We start from the raw sequence: 24588 nt of genomic DNA on the forward strand, positions 1-24588 counted from the left end.
GCTAAAAAACAGGTCAGGGACATCTTAGATCAACTTGAATACCAAGGGGTGATCGAAAATTGCACCTCATTAATGAACAAGCCTTTGTTTCCGGTCGTGAAACCTGACAATACATATTGTCTAGTTTTAGATTACAGACATTTAAACACTTGCAATAAGACATTTGCAGTTCAAAATGCACACAGTGCCGCATTAATGAATAACATTGTGCGGAAAAAATACAAAACAATGCTAGATATATCGAATGAATTTTTCTGCCAAAATATCCCGCCTGAAAGCAGGAATCTAACAGCATTCTCAGTGCTAGGGTCCCTGAGACAATTTTGTTGACTCCCGCAGGGGTATGAGAACAGCCCGAGGTTGTTTTCGGCCAGAGTAACTGAGTTACTTCAAAAATTAGATGTAGAGGCATTGAACTATGTGGATGATATTTATCTGATGGCAGTGACCAAGATGAACACTTGAACAGGGTGTTTTTGATTGTATCTGAGGGCTACAAATTTAACTTTAAAAAATCTAAAATTGCCCACCTCAGTGTCCTGTTTTTAGGATATGAGCTTTCAAGTGAAGGGAAATGCCTGGCAGCCAATTTTTTTGAAAAATGTGTGCTGCTCTAACCTCCAAAATCATTTAAAAATCTACAATCAATCCTGGGATTCCTAAATTTTGGTAGAACATGCATTTTAGATTACGTAGCAAGAGTGAACCCTTTCTACGATTTAATGAAACCTGATTTTTCAGTAGGACAATGGACACAGGAAAACACAGATACACTTCATTCCTTGCAAGCCAACATGATAGCTTCCAAACACATACAGACATGTTTAAACGTACACAACCTGGTGATCCGTATGATTGCGGGTCAATCTGGGTACACCTATCTGACATATAATGAACGTGAAACAGTACCAATAGCATACAAATCACATTTGTACACAAATGCTGAGATGCACTTCGCATCTACAGAAAAGATTCTGACAGCGTCTGTAGTAAGAGAAAGAGCACTGGCACAGTGGAAACAAATAATTCTAGTGACTCTGGTTCCAGCCTCAGAGGCTGCGACAAAGGCAAGCGTTCCTAACGCTAAAAGATTACATCCAAGATGCATACAATGGGCTAATTCTCTCACTGCAACAGATGTAGAATATAGGTACGACCTCAATTTAAAGACACAAGCATTCCTGCAATACGAACAAGAATATCCTCTACAAAATGAAATAATGCCTCTAGATCAGTATGAATATATAATTTACACTGACGGATCTGCTCAACCGGCCACAGGATGTAGGCAACAATATAGCGCGGCATGTGCAATCGTTAAAGGTCGCAAGCAGGATGGAAAGTTCCACCTGAATTGCACAAAAACGCAATCTCTAGGAGACTGCACGGCACAGTTGGCAGAGTTAAAAGCCTTGATACTGGCACTGGTAAATACGGATCGAGAATTCCCCACACTAATAGTGTGTGATTCCTTTTACTGTGTGCAGTCATATAATGAATACTTGCAATACTGGGTTCAAAGCGGGTTCAAAGACGCAAAAGGTGGCACAATTAAACATAACATGCTATGGGAACAGATAGTGGAGTTGAAAACCGAACTACTGAGGGCGTACTTGATACATACACTGAGTCATCAGCGTGATGGCATTCACGTTGAAGGGAATTCATTGGCTGATGAAGCCGCAAAGTGGGCTGTACACATGGCTTCCATAGATGCAAGCACTCGTTCTAAAACTAAAATAGACGGTGAGATTATGGTAACTGTTATTGCTTCACGCAAAAACAGCGGTGCAGTACCAAAAAGATTTCCACTCAAATACTCCTACAAGTTAGATGCCAATAATCAATCAATCAATCAAGCATTTTTAAAGCGCACTACTTACACGTGAGGGTCTCAAGGCGCTAAGGGGAGGGGTAATGCTGCTACTGTTCGAAGAGCCAGGTCTTGAGGAGTCTTCTGAGGGTCAGTAGGTCTTGGGTCTGCCGTTGGCGGATGGGAATGGTGTTCCATGTCTTGGTGGCGAGGTGGGATTATGAGCTGGTGCCAGCGGTCACTCTTTGGATGCGGGGGACAGTGGCGAGGGTGTGGTCAGCAGAGCGGAGATGGCGGGTGGGGGTATAGAAGCTGAGTTGGCTGTTGAGGTATGCTGGTCCGGTGTTGTGGAGTGCTTTGTGTGCGTGGGTGAGGAGCTTGAAGGTTATCCTCTTGTTGATGGGGAGCCAGTGCAGGTCTCTCAGGTAGGGTGTGATTTGGCTGCGGCGAGGGATGTTGAAGATCAGGTATGCAGTGGTGTTCTGGATGTGTTGGAGCCATTTCAGGAGTTTGACCTGCGTAGAGGGTGCTTCCATAGTCCAGACTGCTGCTGACAAGGGCCTGGGTGACTGTCCTTCTTGTTTCGGTGTGGATCCACTTGTAGATCCTGCAGATAATGCCGAGGGTGTTGAAGCAGCAAGTGTTGAATAACATTACATTTGCCCAGATTCCTGGAGTGGGGGATAGAGTAATTCCAAACATGGATCGTAGGTTATGTTTAATTCTAGCAGCACACGAGGGGATAGGTTCTGCACATGCTGGAGTTACGGCGACTGTTTCCTCATTGAAACAACGCTGCTGGTGGCCTGGATTAACAAAGCAGACTAAAGACTATGTCTTGAAATGCGACATCTGCCAGCAGATGACAGGTTCCAACGTAACACGTCCTGCGCAGGCACCATTGTTAATATCTGACATACCACTAGTGGGCGTTTACTTGGACCACTGCAACCCCTTAAAAAGAGACGGGGCTTACAGATATATCATGGGTGCAGTTGATTCCTGCTCAAGATTCCTATGGGTGCGGCCCCAGCGCTTGGCTGACGCTCGAACTGTCATAAAAGACTTGCAAGTCTTCATAGGGACGTACGCAATTGGCACATTACATTCTGACCAGGGCCCTGCGTTTATCTCTTGGGCTTACAAACAAGATTAAATGATATTTACAACAGAGGCCATGTGAGGATTGGGTGTAGCATTGTGGTACTCCTCTCCATACCATCTCGAGGGAAATTCAGTTGTGGAGAGGAAAAACCGAGACTTAAAGCAGTCTTAAACAGCTAGAGTATTAGGCACTGGTGAGAGCTGGGTAAAACATCTGCATGGAGTGAAGCGGGCTCTGAACACTATGCCAAGAAGTTTGCTAGGGGGGTAACTCCATATGAGGTCCTATTTGGGACAAGAATGTGGGCACCTGATCTTGATTGTGAAGGCGCAGTGGCGGATGAAAAACCTTTTGACATCCATGATCGTTTGGCTGTTTTACAGGATCTAAATGATTCCAGGACACAACAAAGCAATGTCCACCTGAAGCAGACCACCACTGGGGAAGTCAAATCAGCCATGGCAAGACCTGTCTGGAACCCAAAAGTCAGGGATCTGGTCAGAGAGACAATAGCGGACAAGAATTAATTTGGGCCATCCTACATAAAACCTGTACAGGTCATAGCAGTGAAAGGAACAAAAACTGCACTTTTAGCGCCTCTTTTAGGAAAAAAGGAGAAAAGATTTGTCTCAATCGACCTAATCAAACCACACTAGGTGGCCAATACTGAGTAGTAGGCCACGTGGACTCCAAAGTAGCAGACACCCTCCTCTCGCTACAATTCAAGAAGTTCAAATGGAAAGACTCATCATGTTCGAAGAGTCCCCTGTACGGAATGAAGGACTATGCAGTAATGCTATGGAACTAGTTGCCCTTGAACCTGAATTTCGAATTCAAAATCAAAATGAAACAAAAATTGCTATTCAACTAAATACAGATCTCTACATCAACATACCTCAAAAGAGCAAACTAAGATTTCTACAAATCCTGATGCAATACCAACAATTGATCAAACTGCTTCTCGCTACTTCATAAACTTTGATACGTTTTCCTTGGATCCAAGTGAACCTGAAACGACGCCAGCCCAAACATCACGCAAGCAGCAAGGTAAAGGCTTTCTGAACTTTCTCAAAAAGACTTACTTGGAATTACCTTGGATAGAACTATGGGTAATAACACGGATACTTTTCTTCCTTTTCTGGGTAGGCTTAGGAATGGTTTTTAGCATGCTTGTCAATGGCAAATATCTTCTACAAAGCTCTGAAGCTCAAAAGGTGAATTTAATTTTAAAACCACATCAATAATCTCATCAAGTACAAAGAGACTTGTCATCAGTAACCATGACAGCAGTTCCTATACTGGATGTTATAGTGTGGGACAAGGTTGATTTCGATATATTTGGCCCAATAGAAATGTTTTAAATTCCTCACTTATTTTAACTATCGTTATGTGTTATCATTACCTCAAGTATATTTTCCGATGATTGGGACTTTGAAACTGTAAATAACATGTTGTCTAATTTAGAAAAAGCTGCTGCATTTTCTAATACTGAAACATTGGAAAGCACATCAGATTATGAATCTATGTATTGTTTTCAACATTATGGTCATCACTTTTTGCATAAATCTGCTATTCCTAGAATTTTGTTCACATGCCACCAGTGGGAACATTGTTCAACACCGCCAAAAGGCCATTCAAAAACCTTTGCACAAAGTTTCCATATATTTCAGGGTTTAATATGTCTGACCCAGCCTCATATTATTATAAGGTTGCACAATATCAACACTAACACTAAGAAAAATATGTTAACAAACACCAAACAGATTTGCTCTGCATCCTTTATTGCCCTGTTGTGTGAACAAGGTTACGACTTAAGGAAAGACACCATAGACTTAAATCCAAGCTTTATTTAGAGCATGCCTTATCCCTCAACAGATCATGTTTTTGCACGAGACAGTGCAACAGACGTCTTGACTTGGACTAGCCAAGAACAAAAAAAACTTGAACACACCTCGGCTGCCAACACCATCACTGACCGAGGGTAATGAAACATCACAAAAAGAGGTTACATTAGATGACGTCATACAATACAATAGATCAGACCCTGATTGAGAAAAATCATTGATTTGGCCCACAGACACTAATACTTGATTCATGGGTAAAACCGAAGGGTTCGCTATCCATAGGCTAGATCCACGCTATGTACAGAGAGAACATCGAGGGGTAGTGACATCCTACAATGTTCAGACGTTGTGCCTTGATTGGCTAAAAAGCTCAACACTCACACAGGTGATACACTTATCCTTACTATCACAGGATGTGTATCTTAGGGATTTTTTACTAGGTCCCAGAAAGCCACGTCAAAAACGTTTCATACATGCTGTCATTAATGCTGCCTACAACGAAATATGGAAAATATCCCAACAAGAGGCCGCAGTGAGATTACGGGAAATAGATCGTATAAACCTAGAAAAATCTCTAGCAGTGGTAGACAATGGGTTAACAACAATGAACTCCAGGATATATTCCTTAGGCAGCATTGTATCTTCTGCGATAGACATACTAGAACAAGATTTGGCCATATTACAACACCAGCAATCTCAATTACGTTCTATCATGTTGTTAAGCTGGATGCTGCAATCTTTGCGTGCAGGCTATGTGCTTTTGCGTTTTATCAACAGTACGTCTCTGTTTTATGAATACAATCTAACAGATAAACAGATAGAAATGGCACAAAGGGGAGCACAACATACAATGCTGCATATCGAAAAACTGGATAGTATTACCTTGAGCAAAAGCAGGCAGGCGGATATGAAAAAATGGGTAAAGAATACATTTAGGAATCATAGGTATTACCATACAGATTTCGATGCCGGAGTGGGGATCAAGAAGTGTTTTTAAGCAGTCAAACTGTTAAATCACTTTAAGTGGTACGCTCATTTGTCAGGATATAATGCTGCATGGGGCTTGTAATGGTTCTGTAGTGAACTTGTCCTGTCATCCAAGTGGTGCCCCAGCTGCAGTGGATACTCCAGCATTCGGGCTACTTTCAAATGGGAGTTACTTGATGCTGAACGACCAAGGCTGCTGCGGAATGCTTCTGGGCATCGCATATCTGGTAACTGTGAGCTCCAGGGTTACTTGTTGTATGCAAGTATTGTTTCCACCGACACCTACAGTCAGGGAGGCGCGATTATGGCCTTCGCTGAATGTTTCTTTAATACGGTTTGATACTTTAAGCAGAATGAAAGCCATGCTTTTACAGAAGTCTGTGCCCTTAACCTCCGCTCGAGAGACTTTTGATCTCCAGATCGCAAGGTCTTCGGCAGAGATACAGGTGCTTATTCATCGTAATTGCCCATACCATTTTGCAGAAATGGTAAATCGTATCTTTAATATGTCTGATTCGACTGGCATTGGACTTCTAGGCACCTTTCAGACGGTACTTGGAGTTATACCAGTATTCGGAAGCATCTTTGGAGGACTTCCGCTAATCCTGTTTCTAATAGCAGGTATCCTGATTGTCTTCTATCTGCTACGCAATGGACGTCCCAGTCACCAAAAAAAATGGAAAAAGCACTCCTGGAGCGGAAATAACGTGACCGGATGGTACAACATCTAGACACGCCTCACCTGAGAGAACCAAGTGCATCTTGGTTCCTGTAATTTCGACCAGTCTGGATGGACAGTTTCCTACCTGTCCTCCCATGCCTGTTTTGTGGAGAAGAATGCGTGTTAGACCTTTGTTTGACACTTCCATCATGTGCGCAATGGGACGTGAATGCTCTACTGGACCCGATAACGGCCCATGTTCTGCAGTATCCTCAGCATATTCTAATGTTGATGGTGCCATTCCTTGAGCCACCACAGGTGGTATATGTTCCTGTTGGTTTGGACACTGGCTCCTCCACTGACACCAAGGCTTTGGACAGCGCACAGGCTGCCCCAGCACCGGCTGCGGACAGCTTGGACCATCATCTGTGCTCAATTGCCGTACACGATCTCTCACTACTCAACTCTCCTCTCAACTCCATTCACAACTGGTTGTTAGCTCACCAACTCATTCTAAATCCCGCCAAAACTGAATTCCTCCTCCTTTCTACCTCTTTCTCACCTCCTCCCATTCAATTGTGGATGGATCAGCTGAACTTACTCATTAACAAACCCATCATTGTCGACAGCGCGAAATCCCTGGGTGTCATACTTGACAAAAGACTTAACCTAATCTCCCACATCAACTCTATTGTCTAGAACGCACAATACCAGTTGTGCCTTTTGAGGAGGATCCTTCAGTTTTTCCAGGAGAAAGACTTAAAAACCTTGGTACAATCGCTGGTTCTCCCAAGACTGGATTATTGCAATTCTCTTCTGACAGGCCTACCTAAATCTCACCTCTCCCCTCTTAAATCCATCCTCCATTCAGCAGCTCGCTTAATTACAGAATCTAAGCGAAGTGACCACATCACTCCTATCCTGTTGTCTCTTCGATGGCTTCCGATCGAGGCAAGATCTATCTACAAAACTGCCTGCATCACGCATAAAGCTTTGCACACGTCCTCCCTCATTACCTGGCAAACAAACTGAAATTGTCCGGAGGCTCACGACCCTCGCGTAATGCGGAAAAGCTTCTGCTTGAGCCCCCCGTCTTCAAAAGGGAAAGATCTATGGCACAATCCTTCTAAGGCAATGCGGTGAGAATCTGGAACTCACTTCCCCCTTTACTCCGTGCCACCTCCTCTACCTGGATCTTCAAAGCTGATCTCAAATCACTCCTCTTTCAAAAACACTATCAGAACTAATACTGTCATGCTCAGGCCCCTCTTGGAAGTCCACTCATTGTAAATTTGTATTTTTTTTCCCTGTACATTCCTCTCTCCTGTGTGCTTTGTTGGATTTTGTGTTTATGTAACCTTCATTTTTAGTTTGTAATGTTGTATTGTGTTTCCACTGTTCTCTTGTAACGTAACTAGCTCTATTGTACAGCGCTCAGACACCTTCGGGTAATGTCCGCACTTTATAAAAATGAACTGAATAAAAAATAAATAAATAAAAAAAACTCTGCAAGGTGCTACAGGGGGCGTCTACTGCGGAAGCAGGCAACAAAAATCTTGCGTCTACCAGCAAGGACACATAAACATTTGACTCATTTTTGGCTCATCATGTGCTGGAAGAAATTAGCCCTTTTTAAAAAGAAGCTCAATTTGGAACTCAGATACAAAATTGACATTGACATTCCTTTCATTTCTTGGGCACACATGGCTTTCAAATGCTTAAAGTGGTCCAGACTATAGCTAGGGACAATTTTAGAGCTATAACTTGAAGCATTTTTTTGTCTTTTAGAAATATTTAGACGTTTTAAAAATTTTTTTGCAAAAGAAATGTTTTTAACACTTTGTGTGTACCAATGTCTAGTTTGAATGATAGTACAATAGTAGGTTATATATGTCGTCCAGTCGGAAGAGAAGTGGGTGTTATATTCCATATAGGTACCTTATATAGGCGCAACCTTTCACCAATATCACTCACTACATTACAAACATAACGGTCCATATAGGTACCTTATATAGGCGCAGGTAACACTGCAACCTTTCACCAATATCACTCACTACATTACAAACATAACGGTCCATAGGGACTGACCTTTTACCTAGATAGGACACTGCATTCAGAGCGTGGGTTTTTCCCTAGTTCAAAACTCATACATTAATGCATGCGGCATCTTGGAAGCACAGCAGAACTGACAGCAGGGTGAAAATCTCCCGTATAATATCTCTGTATAAAGTTCAGGCCCGATGTCATCCTTTAGGTCGACACAGTAACACAGCAAGGTCGGACCCCTGGGGAGACCTGTTGGTATATATACATCATGTCTTGCTTTGTTAGACAGAGGCTATGACTTCCCGGCTGACACACTGACCAGAGACGGTGAGGTTCCTGCATGCAGACACTCCAGCTCGCAGTGGTCTAATATCCCTCGCGGGGTGTCCAACTCTAGACCAGGACGGGGTCCCATATTCTCTCATTTTCAGGTAATAGGGTTGACTAGATCCTAGAGGGAATCTTGACATAACACCTACATAGATGCTAGGTACATTTAGGTACATCTAGTAAGGTCGGCATCGTAGGAGTTCACACTTTTATCATGTGTTTTATGTACTTGTATGTATTCATGATTATTGCAAGATGGTAGAACTGTACCATCCCTTTAATTTTGTAGTACTGCTAACCATATATCTCTGCTACTGTCTAATGGTTGTTACAACTAATCAATTTTACACTAGAATAACAACTGTTCAATAAATTCTTATTGAAACGCCCAGACTGTTTGTTTCATGTATCTCTGAGACAAACTTAGTGAGCACGAGCGACTGAGCGAAAGATATTATATTGTTTCCACGATTCTGAGAGATCAGGGTTGTCATGTTCCGAGGTTGCCAGTAACAATTCTCTCCCCGATAAGAGGAGATTTTAGTGGCACAGTGAGCTAGCAGATACAAATAGGCTAACATATGCGGTGGAGGTTCACGGAACCAGTCTGCCACCAATCCCACAATTTATGTTATCCAAACGCACAGATCCTGTATAGGGTATATAGGAACTACACAACAGTTGTTAACTGTCATGTCGACTTGGCAAATGCACCCACTTGCCAGGCCCTAACCTTCCCTTTTCTTACATGTTAGTCACCCCTAAGGTAGGCCCAAGGTACCCCTGTGGGCAGGGTGCAGTGTATGTGAAACGTAGGACAAATCCTGAGATGTGTGGCATGTCCTGGTAGTAAAATGCTGCCAATTTCATTTTACACTGGGGAGTTTGCTCGTAACATCTTAGGTGAATTACAGCCCATTAGAACAAGATAGGAAATTAAAGTTTGATATGTCTAAACTCAGAATGTTAAGATGCATCTTTTAGTGAGGGTGATTTTTACATTCTGTGTTTGAAAATATCACTTTTTAGAAAGTAGGTATTATCTTGCCTAACCATCCAGTGTGCCTCTGCTAGGATGTGGATTGACTGTCTGCCTGTAGAGGGACAGGGGCTGGGGAAGTGCAGTGGCTCCAGAGAGTCTGGATGTGTCAGGGCTGGGCTGAATTGATCTGGGCTGCATTTAGATTAGGGGGAGGAGATTTTCTTTCACCTGAATGGGCCTGGTCTGCCGTCAACGATGCTGTCTCCACCTCCTGCCGGGCAGCTGCACCAGAGAGGACAGAACTGGTTTTGGCTGGGCACAGACACTCTCTGCCTTCAGAGAACAATGACAGTTACTGTATAAAAAGAGGGGCTCAGACCCCAGAACTTTAGAATATTTCTGGAATCAAGAAGAACCTTTGCCAAGGAGAACCTGAGGACAAGTACTGCCCCTTTGCTGTGTGTCTGGGGCTGGCCTGCAATAGTTGTTTTTCCCAAAGATAGGAGAAGGACTTTTCTGGGAGTTCTGACATGCCAGGAGGGTCCTGTGACTGTTATGGGCCTCTGAACGTTGTTTCTGCTGTTGGGAGCTGGAAAAACAACACAACTACAAGAAAATTGACGCATCGCTCTTCTTGCAACAGTTTTTCCAATGCAGCACCTCAGTGCGAGAAGAATCTCCACGCATCAACGCGTCACTGCCATAACTGACGCAGCACCTGTCGCTGCTGCAAGAACCAACGCATGGAGAGGTCGAGCTGAAGAAACCGATGCAGCACTTCCCAACGCCACCGCATCGACTGCCGACGTATCCTGAATTTCCACGCATCGTACCTGTGCAGCAATTTCTCCCGATGCTTTACCCGCGGACCAGAATCATCGCATCACTTCCCCCTACAGGCCGGACGTGATGCATCACTTCTCCTGCATGCAGCAGAACTGTCACATCGCCTACCCATGGTCTCAGGAACTGACACTTGTCTTTGTGTTTGTGACATTTCTCATCTCTGTGGCTGTTTGGCATTGTACATTTTGTCGCAACAACAGGTACTTTGAGTGAAATTGCACATCCATAGTTTTTTATGGACCGAGTTGCTTAAAACCTTTTTAAAATCATTCTCTTAATACTTTTATGTTGGATTTTAGTTGTTTTGGTCTTGTTGAGTTTAGATAAAGATATTTTATTCTTCTAAAATGGTGTGGTGTCCATTTGTGGTATTTTCACTGTGTTCATGTGAGTGTTGGTACAAATACTTTACACATTACCTGTGGGATAAGCCTGTCTGCTCATGCCAAGCTATCAAGGGGTTATCTAAAGTGTGTATCCCCCTTACCCTGACTAGAAGCAAGGGTCCCTATTTGGACAAAGGTACCAACCTCTGCCAACTAGAGACCCCCATTTCTAACAAGCTTCAATGGGTCTCCATAAACAAACAAGCACATTTCAAACTCCTAACCCACACTTTAAAGGCACTACATAACACTGGCCTAGCACACCTCAACAATATCATCTGCTTTAACAAACCTTCCAGGCACCTCCACTCATCTGGACACCTCATTGCCTTGCACAGATCCCCTGCGTACGGAAAACCAGATCGGATGCTACAGACTTCTTCTACAGCACTACCAAAGTGTGGAATGACCTGCAGCCTTAGATAAGAGCCTTCTCCTCACTTCTTGAATTCCACAAGGAGCTTAAAGATCTGGGGCCTCATTTACAACATTTCAGAGCAGGGCAGCACGAAAAGGCTTCTTGCTGCACTGCCCTTCGTCCAAAGAAAAGGGCAGGAATGCACTGTATCTATGAGATACAGCACATTCCTGTCCTCTTTGACAGCACTGGAATACAAATGGCTGCCTTGCGCCAATGCAGGCACAATTGTGTAAGGGTGTCCGCGTTGTAGGAATGATTGTTTTTGTGCAGGGAGGGACACCTTTCTGCACAAAACCAATCAATAGAGACGTTTTCCTCTTTCTATGTGTGCTGCAGAATCCAGCACACAGAGAAAGAGGCAAAAAACAGGGAGAAATAACATTTTCTCCTCATTAAGCCACCCTTGGGGAGGGACGCTGTTTTGATGCATTTCAGATTTACGCTATGTTGTAAATTTGGGAATGTCTCAAAATCCATGGCCGTTGCATGGAAACACCCACTGCAACGCCCATGGAGCGCCTCCCCAACGCAGTGTGAGACAACGCAGCGACTTGCGCTGCGTTGCCTTACACCATATGTTCGAGCCCATGAAAAACCACGCAGGGTGACTTTGCGTGGCCTCGTGGATTTGGGTCTACATTCTGCACCACCGGAGCGTCAAAAAAAGAGACACTCCAGCAGCACACAGGGCTTGTAAATTAGCCCCCTGGCTTTTGGAGTAGTCCCACTAGGCCCTAGGTTTGATTACACTTACACGTATCTGCCTGATAGCCTCCAAGGTGATGGTGCTCTCTACAGATGTTCATAACATAACAATTGTGTCTTTCACATAGCATTTTCTGCTCACACAGGCCTGCAGATTATTTCGTATTAAGATTTGTGAGCTACCGCTGTGTATTATATTGTTCCCCGAACTGACTAGCATTTGTAGAAAATGTATTCATTCCTGTATTTTAGAATCCCTGCACGCAATCACACGACTGTACAAAAGAAACACGATCTTCATTAGCTCCACTTACGTATAATTGGTATTCTCTATAAAATCCAATTTAACAATTCGTAAAGCCATTTTCAAAGCCAATGCAAACCTAATTCGCCCTGCGTGTTTATTGTCATTGTAGCATCTCAATATTATGTTGCTTCTGGGGGCTGTATTGTTTTTCAGAGGATACGCTGGTATTTTTAATTGGCATGATATAACGAGCAAACTCGTCAAGAAACTATTTTATCTTCAAAAAATGTCATGGGATCATCTTGTGCTACAGTTCACCATAGTAACCGGAATGCAGATGCTTTGTTCGAGGGGTCTTCTTTTAAAATGTTGGTCACTACCATATTTTTCGGCATGTGAAGTAGAAACGTGCGTTTTCTACCCAATTCTTGCACTGCCTCAAATAACATCCCCGGTTCCATTATAAGGCACGCGGTGTAGCAGAAAAGCGTCTCGCTTCCCCCGGCTCCGCAGCTCTCCGCGTGGCCGATAGCAGTAGGACCCAGCGGCCGCCCGCAGCCTCCACCAAGAACTAGCTACAGGGACCGATTTGTATGCAGTGCCGTCTGCTCCCCGCGTTAACCGTAATACAGATAACGGGTCTGGGTTCGCTTCTGGAGAAAGGACTTGGTTTACAGGGTCCTGAGATTGGGATGAAATCCTGCTTTATCCCCTCTGCTTAGCCCGCTATCTCGACCAAGGCTGCGCGTCCTTTTGCCGGAGTCAAAAGGTCTCGCGGTGCAGAGGAAAGTTGCACAGTCTGCCTGCGGCATGGAATTCGGACTTATCTGAAAACAATCGGATCTCGGAGGGTAAGTCCCCGTAGAAATGAATTGCACTCAGCAGCATCTTTCCCGCGCTCGATTCCTGTCAGCGCTAGACGTGGCTGCCCGCCTAGATTTTGTCTGAAGGGTTGAGCTGTGCAGCGCTACTTTTACGCATGTGTGTATAATCCGCACCGCGACAGAAAACAATTGGTGTAGCGGTCCTTAAAAAGAAAACTCAACTTGTATAACCCATTTCTGTTGTGCTTGCTATGCAGATCAGATTTATGTAAATGAATTGTGGCTGTTGAGGGCAAAGTATGTTTTGGGTTGCGGTTGGTTCTATGCTGGTTTTGGAAGGTTGGATAAATTGATGCAGCGCCTCGAAGCAGGTGGCTTTGAAATGCGTGCGCTATTTGCATCTCGAAACTTAGAAGAAAAAAAAACATGAACACAGTTCTGTGTAGTACAATGAAGTGTTGCATTAGACACAGTGCGTGGAAATGACATGCTTTAGATTTGAATGCATTGATTTATATGCTGATGAGCAATGTTTAATGGGAAGTTGTTGTTTTTTTATGGGGAAGGGTAGATGGGGCGGTGCTATTTCAGTCCAGTTTGCATAACTCGAGTACATCACCCCTTGCAGAGGCGAACACACACGCTGCAAAGAAACCAAACTTTTTATAACACCGAGACGACGAACCAATATTTCAAATGCATTGTTATCCGTAGGGGTTACAGTCAGTTTATACAGGGCAAATGGGACGTGTCATAACAATTTCAGAACGTTTCCAGCCTACTGTGGCTGTATTCACGTGCTCAACAAGACGTTCTGAGCCCCTCAGACCAACGTCCCTCCAGTCCTGAGATAAGAGTCCACGCAGGAGAAGCTGGGCTTTGCAGGTTAGGACAGAGAGGGGTTCTGTGGTCACATCTCACGAGGGGCCAATCCACAGCAGCGGCAAGCGGAGCCCTTTTTAATTTCACATGAATAATCCAATTCAGCAAACAGTGGCATCGGCCGCACCTCAGCTCAATGTACAAGCCCATGCACGGATGCACACTCGCTGCCTCTGAGGGGAGCAAGAGGCCCTGCTTTGTTTTTAATGACAAAAAAGGCAGGACGGATAATGTGACTGGAATGCTGTGGGCTCGCAGAAAGCCTCTCACATTATGTCATATACACACACAACTTTAAAATAGGTTGGCAGAGCTCGCCTAATCCCCAAGACGTCTGGCGAGGTGGTTCACGGACCCGAGCAATTGCTGGGTCATACGTGTTGGTAATTCCTAGCGGTGTGTGGAGATGTATATACTGTAAGATAAAGAGCGTGCATACCAGGCGCCAAGAAAGCCATGAATAGTAATTGCATTTGGGAAATGGAGTTGGTTATTATAGCCCCTGCGTTGTTTTATCTTTCCTTGTATTCATTAGTCTGTGTGGGGAGAGGTTATTAATTTTGCTCGGACGAAGTTGCGCGTCGGGAGCAGCTGGTTTCAGTCACGGAGGAATTTAGAGCGTTGCTTGTATTGGAAATCCGTCAGGCACGGGGGTGTAGGGGTTGAAATGGTAATGCTGTTGGATTTAAACTCCCACCAAGTTTGACGCCGGCTTGTTGGAAGGCCCCGCCGGGGGTTTCCTGTTGAATGAGCAGCGGTGCAATGCAGCACTTGGAAGAAAGGATGTCTTCTGTCAATCCTGCGGCCCACGCAGGACAGCCGGCTTCCTCTGTGAAGACCAGAAAGCGGGCCACGCCGCGGGAAACAAGGCACAGGGCAAACTCCAGCAGCCCTGTCAACAACCACTGTGTGGCAGATTTTTAACAAGCTTCCGTTGGATTTGTCTGGGCGGAGAAAAGTTTTTCTTCATCATGGCAGGAGGGGACTCTGTATAAAAACTGTATTTGCGTTAGTGTGTCTTTGTTTTTTTGTGTGTAAGTGTGTGTGTGTCTGTGTGTGGGTGCACTGCCACATGTGCTTAGGCCTCAGTTTGACAGGGCTAGCTGTTCATGATTTACAATGAAGCTTTTGATAATTATGGTGAATACACCTATGTTGTTGATATATTATGAGAGAGAACCACTTCTAAGTGGATAAGAATACTAATATTGTCCAATCCATAGATACACATACAGATCTTCATATGCACAAGTTATGCAGTTACACTTACGCATGAATGTCATTTACATCTGTGTGCCTAATTCACTGACATTCCAGGCATACACATACATAACATAGCCATGCGTCACCTTATCCATGTAATTGGTCAAACATTATGAAGTGCACCTGTTATTGTGACATTCTGCATGCATAGTCTATGTCTTGTAAACAATATTTGTTACTAGTGATAGAACATGATAATACTTTCCCTTTCATAGGTTAATTGTTGTTTGTGTTTCAGACAAAGATTCGCCATTTGAATGTTTCTAATTTGCACACAAACCTTTTAATTGCCCACAATTTGGTTTGCCTTTCTTAGTTATTTGTAGGGCTTAGCAAACTTGAACTATGCATGTGTAGATAAGGAAACGTGGGACATTTCGGCCTATGGGTACAAGGTGGAGATTCCAAATGTCCATACTATTGCTATGTGATGTGTGGTTAAAAGCTATCATGGATACCCCCACTAGCACCCACAAGTGACCATTGGTAGATGGTGCAAATGTCAATATTTCTTGACCTGTAAATTGATGTCCCACCTGGAGGAAAAAATAAGAGGTCGAGAGGTGGGAAAAGACTGTCCTACCCCCTCAACCACATTTTCTCTATCTTGCTCTAGCATGGGAATGATGAAAAAATGGGAAGAGAGACCCAGGCTACTCACAACCATGGAACAAGGTGCTGGGGAGAGCAGGTGTGACAGTTCCTGAGAGTTACGGGAGTAAGAGGCTGACGTGTCTTTAAGGCTGCAGGATAAATGGGAAGGTGGGCAGACCGAATCCCAACATATCTATGTTTTTTTTTATCTCTACTGATGAAGGATAATATTCAGAAACATGTGTCTAGAGCACAGCTTTCCAAACTTTTCATGTTGGGGGCACACCTTTTTGTGAAAAACATTTCAGGGACACGGTAACGCGAGGAAGCGCAGCGAGCAAGCACGAACCACCTATGGTGGGTTCAGGCCCCACACCCCACACACACATACCCCACCCCACACCCCCCCCCACACACACACACACACCCCACACACACACCCCTCACACACACCCCACACACACACCCACACAACCCCCCACACACACACAACCCCCCACACACAAAAATGCAAGTGTCCATCTGTAACACAACTGGTGCTCTTGTAAAGCGCTCTGATACCTTTGGCTCTAGTTTGCTCAACAAAAAAAGTTTGGCAAAAGCTGCATGGTAAAGCGTAAAGGATGTTTTCTACCATTATTTATCAACTTAATTGCTTTCTTAGAAGAGCTCCTGCTCAAATTAAGCACTGCCCTACTTCCTTTACTTCTCATCCGTTTTCCATGGCCGGAGCCGGACAATGATTAAAGTGTCCAGCTTGTAGTCATGAACTGAACTCTGTCTGCTTCTTAAGACCTGCAATAGATGTGGAACCAAAACACGGTGCAGTCGGTTGGTGCGAGTCCATTCTAAAACCTCTGTATTCAGTGAGGCCAGGGAAAAACTCTAAATCTTGACTGTTGTAGGCAAACCATGTATGACTGAGGTTGTTTTAAACGGGCCAGAATGTTTAAAGAAGAAAGAAAGTATTCATTGTTTTTGAAATTTCAGCTCTAGTTTTGCTACAATGGACACGCAGAAAGCCACAGAGGGCCCCGAAAAGGGGAAATCACCAACAATAAGGAAAAATGCAGCTGAGAATTGCACTCTAGAAAAGATTGATGGCTTGATAGAAGAAGCCGAGTCACTATTGAATAGTAAACATAAGACCCAGAAATGTTACAGGAATTAAACCAAATAGCTGTAGAGGGCTCAAACTGTAGTGTCAGGTGCAAGGAGGGTACACTGAAAATAATGTGTTCAAATAGGTATTCACCACTAGCCTCTGCAACATTGTTAGATGATGGAAGCATTCCATTTTTATCCCAAAACCCTAACCAAATTTTGCGCCCACAACATATTAACCAACAAGCTCAAATAAAAACAAACCCCGGTTCTCTTAGCGAGCACAAACCATTGGCTGAAAGGGCACAAAATATTAACAAAGCTCAGCTGATAGCAGTGCTAGTGCAGAGACTAAATGTACTAATGGAAGAAGTTGCCAATTTGAAAATACTAATTGTGAACCTTATATCTAAAGACAACACAGGAGGAAGGATGCTATTGAGGAGGTGCAAAGTTACAACAGAATGCCTCAGGATGACCCCCGCGTTCTCAAAACTAGTCAACCCTAAACTACAACAGGAATTTGGCAGGAAGTGCTAAAGATGATTTAAAGTCCCACTGGCGATAGTTGGGAGGGGAGGAAAATAGGTACCGTAGAAGCAAAGTCAGAGAGAGGGGATATTCAAAAGATAAGGTGGAATGTTGGACAAAATCACATTAATAATAATAAATTGTATTACAATTATAATTCAACTTGCCTGTAGGAACTATAATAAACGGAAAGAGAGAGCAGGATCGACAAATAATGCAGATGATGCAATGCCCTCCCCCCTATTGGATCACAGGGCTTCAGCCCCCACTCAATCGCCCCCCCCCCCGTCGTGTGTGGCATCCCGGGACTGCTCACAGCCGCACCCGAGCACTTCACAGGTCTTTAAAGATCTTGTGCATGTTCATAGGGCTTTGTTGTTGTTTCACTCCTTCTAAGAGCCCCTGCAGCCCGACTCTGCCGATTGCCGGCAGAAGTCATCTCATCTCATCCCGCGACACACCTACGGCTGGGGCACGACACAGTAATGTGTCGCGCCACACAGTTTGGAAAGCTGTGGTCTAGAGATTGACAGCACTAACCTGCACCAACTTTGGTGAAACACCAGCAAAAACTCAAGTAAGCATTTAAAATGAACTGTATTTACCATACTGCTAAGGGGTGAACTGTGCTGGGAGGTGAAGCAGTGTGCTCCCATCCCCCTTATTTCTATGGGTGAGTTTAGCTAATTTTGGATGGCGCGACAGGAAAGCATGTGCTGAAAAGTGGAGGACTCAGCACAGAGCAAGTGACGGACAACTGTCAATCCGTGGCCACCTTCCTCCTTCTCCCAATCACCCCTTTGATGTTCTTTTTAGCTAAATATAGCTATGGATTCTGAGTATTTACCTATTGTTTTTAAAATAATTCCGCAGTGTAGCAATTCATAAGGCCTTGCATATTCACACCTCCATAGCTTATACAATCCTGACATCTAGATCATTCAGCTGGAAGTAAGATATGCCAAATTGTTTAGGAAATATTTTCAACTCGTCATTAAGTTCTGAAATAGATGGTCTTAGCCACAATTGTGTAGCATTGCCTGACCTCTTCTCTTATACATCTGGTGTCTGTGTCCCGAGAACTTGTGCAATTGATTCATATTTTTTTACTTTTTTGTGATATCAATAACTTCTCCTCGCTTTTTTGCTTACGAACTTAATGCTCACTCCCATCTGTGTTTTGCAAAATAATTAATTCCTACCCTTCTGTTCAGACATTAATTCATACTGGCTGCTTACCTCTTGATCGGCTTGCCTGATGGTAGTAGCTTCTTTATGTGTGGAACGTGGTTAGGAAACGAAATGTATGGATATTTTGATTTTACTACCATAGCCCCACTGTCTGAAACTTGGCACGCCTACGCTTCTCTATCTCTGTGCTACATCTTCCTCTGTTTTTTTCTCTTTGAGTGTCTGAACCGAACAGACACATGTTTTGCCTGAATAGGCTTGTACTGGTGTGGTAAATTCTGCCATCGTTGTCGTTGGGTTGGTAGGTTTACTTCTGTAATGCTACTCGTGTAGTTCATTATAACAATATTTCACCCAGTCCCAGTTTTTCAAAATCAACCCAAAAAGTTGTATGTTTTATGCCTGTGATCCAGGAGTTTGAAAATACAAATGTCCAATCACTTCCTAAAGTTTATAAGCGCCTGTCATTCTCACGTCTACCCTGTGCATTCTAACTCCACACTATTTGTATTGGTTTTACTCCACGAAGGTCGTAAATCAAAAATGTGGATATGTTTAACACAGATCCTCCTATTCCCGTTGTCTACATGTATTATGAGGCTTTATATCCTGGGTGAGTCCTTTAGAAAATGGTTGGCGGTGCCAGTGCACATTGATGTTCAAGGCTGAGACTGTGGACTTAATGTGAAACTGCAATCAGGAGAGTGTCGCTGTCTTCCAGACTCAGCAATTCCGGCATCCATGGCGACACAAACTCAATTGGCTCATCACTGCCGGCCCCTGGTGGGAGGCCGCTCATTTTTTATCTGATTTGCTCTGACCTGAAAGTAAGGTTTTTCAGCTCATCTTGCTAGAGCTGTGGCTTTACACGCCAGTGCCTTTGCGCCTATTTACTGACTAGTCCAGTTGGAATTTACGAATGTCCTATGTTTTTTTTTAATCTCAGAATTCTGGCGGCACAGGGATCAAGAACACTGTGCAAGAGGCTCTTTCTCACAGACATCTGCAGCGGTGCAGGGTTTTTACGAGCCCCCCCCCCTCCCACCACCACCGAGGATACAGATCACATCTGCACGTTTTTCTTTTGTTATTTAAAAATAAATCATCAAGCGCTTCTCATCATCCTGAGGGGATGAACCCTCTCTGCACCCTTACAATCGAAAATCAATACAATTTGTTTTCCAAATCGCAAAGCAAATTTGTAGCAGGGCTCACTTTTTACCCATTTTTATCTTTAACACTACATTGTCAGGGTTTAATTTTTACGATTTATGATCAGCTACTGTTTGCAGTATTGTCTTACTAGAAAAGGCAGGGAGAAGACGCACAACTTTCATTTGTACTGTCATTGAACCATAGACCACCTTTCAAATCTTTCACAACGCTTATCCTTTACAGATACTTAACAAGTCTATATTTTGATTAATAAAGCAACCACACTCTGCTCTCTTCAAAGGTATGAAATAACTTCTCTTTGATCTGTCTCATTTGCACATTTGTGGTTTGTTTTATTACCATTATTTGTACGCATCTGTTCGCTTTCCTGCTTCGCATTAAGGGAAACAAACAGCCAAGGAATCAGTGCTTAATTTGTGAAAAAATATGTGCTGTGGCCCTCTTCGGGAGACCACTGCAGCTAGCACCAGCCCATAGCTCCTGTCAGCCCCACCTATGATAGAACCAACACAAAAACTAAACATGAAACCCTACAAGTGCAACCTTTATTCTAGGCCCCCAAAGATGTAGGAATGGCTTAGAAGGCAAGTGATCACCATTTTAAGGCATATTGCAGTAATAGCCAACTGTTGTTGTTCTCGTCTCTATATTAGACAAACAGCGCCACCATGAAGCAGTCTATCATAAGCCCCAGTGTTGGCAATTAAGGGGCCTTTTATGGTCGAGCCGCCCGCCTTCTGTACCTGATTTACCCCCGCCATATTGTTATGGCGGAGGTACCGCGACGGACAGAAAGACCGTTCACAACTTTTCTGCTGGCAGGCAATCGTTACGATTGCCTACAGTGCGGATCTGGGGCATAATATGGGCCATCCATATTATGATCTGCAAATTGAAAGGCCTTTCCACGTCGGTGATGCCGCCATGGAAAGGCCGGCGGAAATGGCTTTGGGGACCCTTTACGGGCCCCCGGGGGCATGAGGGACTGCACTTTGCCATACACAAGGTGGCAGGCACGCGCAGTGCCTGTCACGTTGTGCATGGCAGTGCAAACCATGCACTTTTAACATTGTAAATGGAGATGCACCCAGCAGCACCATCCACAATGTTAAAGGCCAGAATGCGCCCGCCAGTGTGGTGTGTGCATCCTAATTGGCTTTGTGGGACCGCCGCACCTCTGGCGGTTGGTTCCATTTTCTGTTACGGTGGCGGGCGGACTCATTGTAATGGGGCCCTAAGTGCGGGTGTCGGCACCAAAAACCACTGGTTCCAATTAAGCACAGTGAGGAATGCGCCCATGTCTTGCTGCAGTCCAAAGATACTGCAGCTATAACAGCAAAGACTTGGTTGGCTTGAAAGTAATCAAGCAAATTATGCAGCATTTATGAGGAAATGTTGCTGCAACATGCTAGTACTTTTTCTATGCTGGAAAGATGATGGAATTATAGACCGTGGTTTCCAAGTGGTCAGGCTGTGGTAATCTCGTGACAGTAGCTTCTTTTATTCAGTAGCCAAAGGGGAGTAGCGCAACAAAGTGCTTCCTCGAAAAAGAAGCATATTCAAAGTGTATCCACATGCTTACCTTACGTTCACACAATGGGATATCCTATGTCTGCACAAGAAAGACCTAATTTTAGCTAAAAAAAAAAGAAAAAGCTACAGCTAGAACTGTTGTAGGCAACCTCATATTTATTCCCACAAGTGTAATCGCATCACATGGCAAGTTCTAGACGTAAACTACAATATACACAAACCTGCAAGGATGCATTCTTGGTTGCGGGAGGACCATGTAAATTTCAAAATACATGTACATACCATCGACTTCTAGTTGTAGGAATTCGTTGCCACTCCTATATGAATTGACAATAACAAGATCCACCCTTTACCATCCCCTGGGGGATAACAGTCTCCGAGAGAGTAAAATTATCTGAGTTGTGAGTCCTTGTGATAGGTGCATGAAGTTAAGGTGCCTCTTGTGACGTTTAGAAATGCGGATACCAACCATATGGCAAGACCAACTCTGAATGAGCCTCAACTGGAAGCTGTGAATGGAGAGATGGGTCAGTTAGATGGAATTCTGGGTCTTAAAATCTGTAGGCGAGATGGAAGCGTGTGGTCCTTTTACTTACCATAGCAACCGAGGAATAGACAACAATAAAGTGGCCCACAACAAGAACAGTACTGTGGAAATGTATCTTTTTAGGGGCACACCCGTGCAGGGTTCACCCTTTTCTGTCCACGGGTCCTTAGAATAACAAAATAGAGATTGACACTGCAGCTGAATTTCAAAATAACAAGTCTATTCACTAATGAGTGAGACCACGTCCATACAACACCCTCAAGTGTTCCAGAAGGTAGGGGCTTGAATACACAGACCATGGCGTTTATAAACAGAGTTTTCTGCACTGGTAAGCATTTATTTACAAATAGAAGGTACAAGCATACACAGGAATATTTACGTCAAACATGGGCAGATGGGAAATCACTTAGTCAGCAAAGTGGGAGGGGGAGCAGGAGTGCTTATGGCAGCACTAAGAGATTGACAGTTGAGTCTGATACCAGGTGTTCTAGCAGCTACAAACTCTTTAGCATGCATATTGCTTTTAGCGGAGTCAGGAAGTCAACTAAAAAGGCAGCACAGGTAGGGAAAAAGACGAGAGCAGATGATGGGAGAATTACATAGCTGACCAAATGGATGCCACAAACAAGATGGTTTCAGCTTATGCTAACAGAGATTATCTGCGATTTCCACAGACCCTTTTAGCATATGCTGAAGACCTCTTCCTATACTTTTGAGGGAGTACGGAAAACATCGTGTACATCTATCTGCATTAATTCAGTGCGAGCATTTACATTCTGAGCATTTTGTTTAGTCGGTATACACGAGGTACAGGTAGAAATACAAAGGGAACTGAGAAATGGGCCACATTGAATACAGAGGCAAGAAATTAAAAGAATTGCAGCAAATATACATAGAGCTGACAGTCATTTCCAGCCACATACAGTAAACATGGTCTATGGCCATTCAGTCAAAGTCCAAGTTCCTGAATCCTGATGGATTTCAGTGGCTATTTTGTGCATTTTGGAAATTGCATCAGGAACAGAAGAGGCGTGGTAAGGGATGTATACGCAGCAGCTGCTCCCAATAATGCGACATGCTCCGCCACGGTAGGCCCGGATGACATCGAGGACCATCCTGTTTTGGAGCACCACAATTCTCGCAATTTATCTTTCTTCTGTGATATTTCCAAGTGCCATGGCTGTCTGGTTACAGCCTCTACAAAACGTGCGAAGTGCCTGATCTTCCTGTTGTTTAAGGCCGCACCAACAAAGAAGAATAGTCCCAAGTTAAAGTCAATATACTGCTGCAGTGCAGTATCAGTTTGATCCACCTCATCATTGTTTATTGTCCTCTTAAATCAACTCTTAGAAATGTCATTATACAGTTTATAGCCTTTATGGTAGGATGCAGGTGCCAAAAACACAGGTGGAAGTAAAAAGGACACGTAACAGCTTCCAGACCAGCCTTTAGGTAGATGATAATAGCCTTTACTTCCACAAATGAAATAGATGTTGTGTGATGACCAAAAACTACTATTGTTTAGTCCAGTAATGTTCAACATTATAGTACAGTCACTTTTTCCCACAGGTATTCTGCCAATACTGCTCACACAGAGATCTCCTCGAGCTCTAGTAAAAGCAATAACAGGAGGCCCATTTCCCTTGTTTGTTCGAGTGTTGGGGAAAACATAGCATGCAGAGGAATTTTCTCAACGATACTCCTCTATTTCCCATACAGTTCCTTTAGCTTGTGGAACTCTTTCCACATCAGGGTAACACACTTTATTTAATTCAAAGTTTAGTCTTCCTACATCAGCACAAGTAATGTCGGCAACTTCAGAAGCCCACAACAATGCAAACTAGGCTCTGCAGGAGCCATTATGTGAAAACGGCAATGGAATAAAAGGCGTTCCTCCCTTTTTCTGATGTGCTGGCATCATTCCACATACCCAGCAGTTAGTAACATTTGTAGCATTGTGTGTATGGTGCAACATCTGAATAAAAGTGTTGTTGAGGTAGGACGTTCTGTGCTTCTGTTCATGATAAGGAGGAGTAAAGTAATGGTGTTCAATGGGGACAGGAGTAGTAGCAGTCAGCTATTTCGAGCAGGAGCCACTCCCTCTACAACCCATGTTATTGTAGCAATAACAACAACAATCGAAGTGAGTCCAATAATGAACATACTCTTTTGATCATGGACTCTTGCAGCAGTTTGCTTCTTCTCCTTAGCCATGTTCATCTCGTTGTTGAACAATAAAACAGATGGTGCCCTAAGGTCCTGAGCAGATGTTGGTTTCTTCACTAAGGTTGAGACGAGTAGTCACTAAAAGGCTACCCCCCTTTGTAATCAGTCTTCAGCCACCCAGGACAGTGCTCAAACAGTCTCTTTCTGTGATGAAATGTCTTTCTTCCTGGATCGAAGCAGATATCTAGATGTACCAGGGATCGTGTGGTCCAGAAAGACTTCCTCAGGTCCTTCAGGTGACGTAGCTTGTCCTTTCTCTGTAGCCAGGATGTCGCAGTGACATGCCAACGCAGCTGGGTTCTCTGGAAGGACTTTGTGGACGACAAAGTCACCAGGGTGCAAGC

At 43.9% G+C, this 24588-nt stretch overlaps 1 protein-coding gene across 1 annotated transcript in view; it reads left to right on the forward strand.

Annotated features, from left to right (window-relative positions):
* The first annotated feature begins 12947 nt into the window (after nucleotides 1-12947).
* Nucleotides 12948-24588, forward strand: part of ROBO1 (roundabout guidance receptor 1) — a 1545337-nt gene continuing 1533696 nt past the window's right edge. The window contains exon 1 of the mRNA XM_078658344.1: nucleotides 12948-13224. The gene's annotated coding sequence lies outside the window, so the exon portion shown is untranslated. The remainder of the gene's footprint in view (nucleotides 13225-24588) is intronic.

The sequence above is a fragment of the Lissotriton helveticus genome, chromosome 8 (assembly GCF_964261635.1).
Source record: "Lissotriton helveticus chromosome 8, aLisHel1.1, whole genome shotgun sequence".
Taxonomy (NCBI): domain Eukaryota; kingdom Metazoa; phylum Chordata; class Amphibia; order Caudata; family Salamandridae; genus Lissotriton; species Lissotriton helveticus.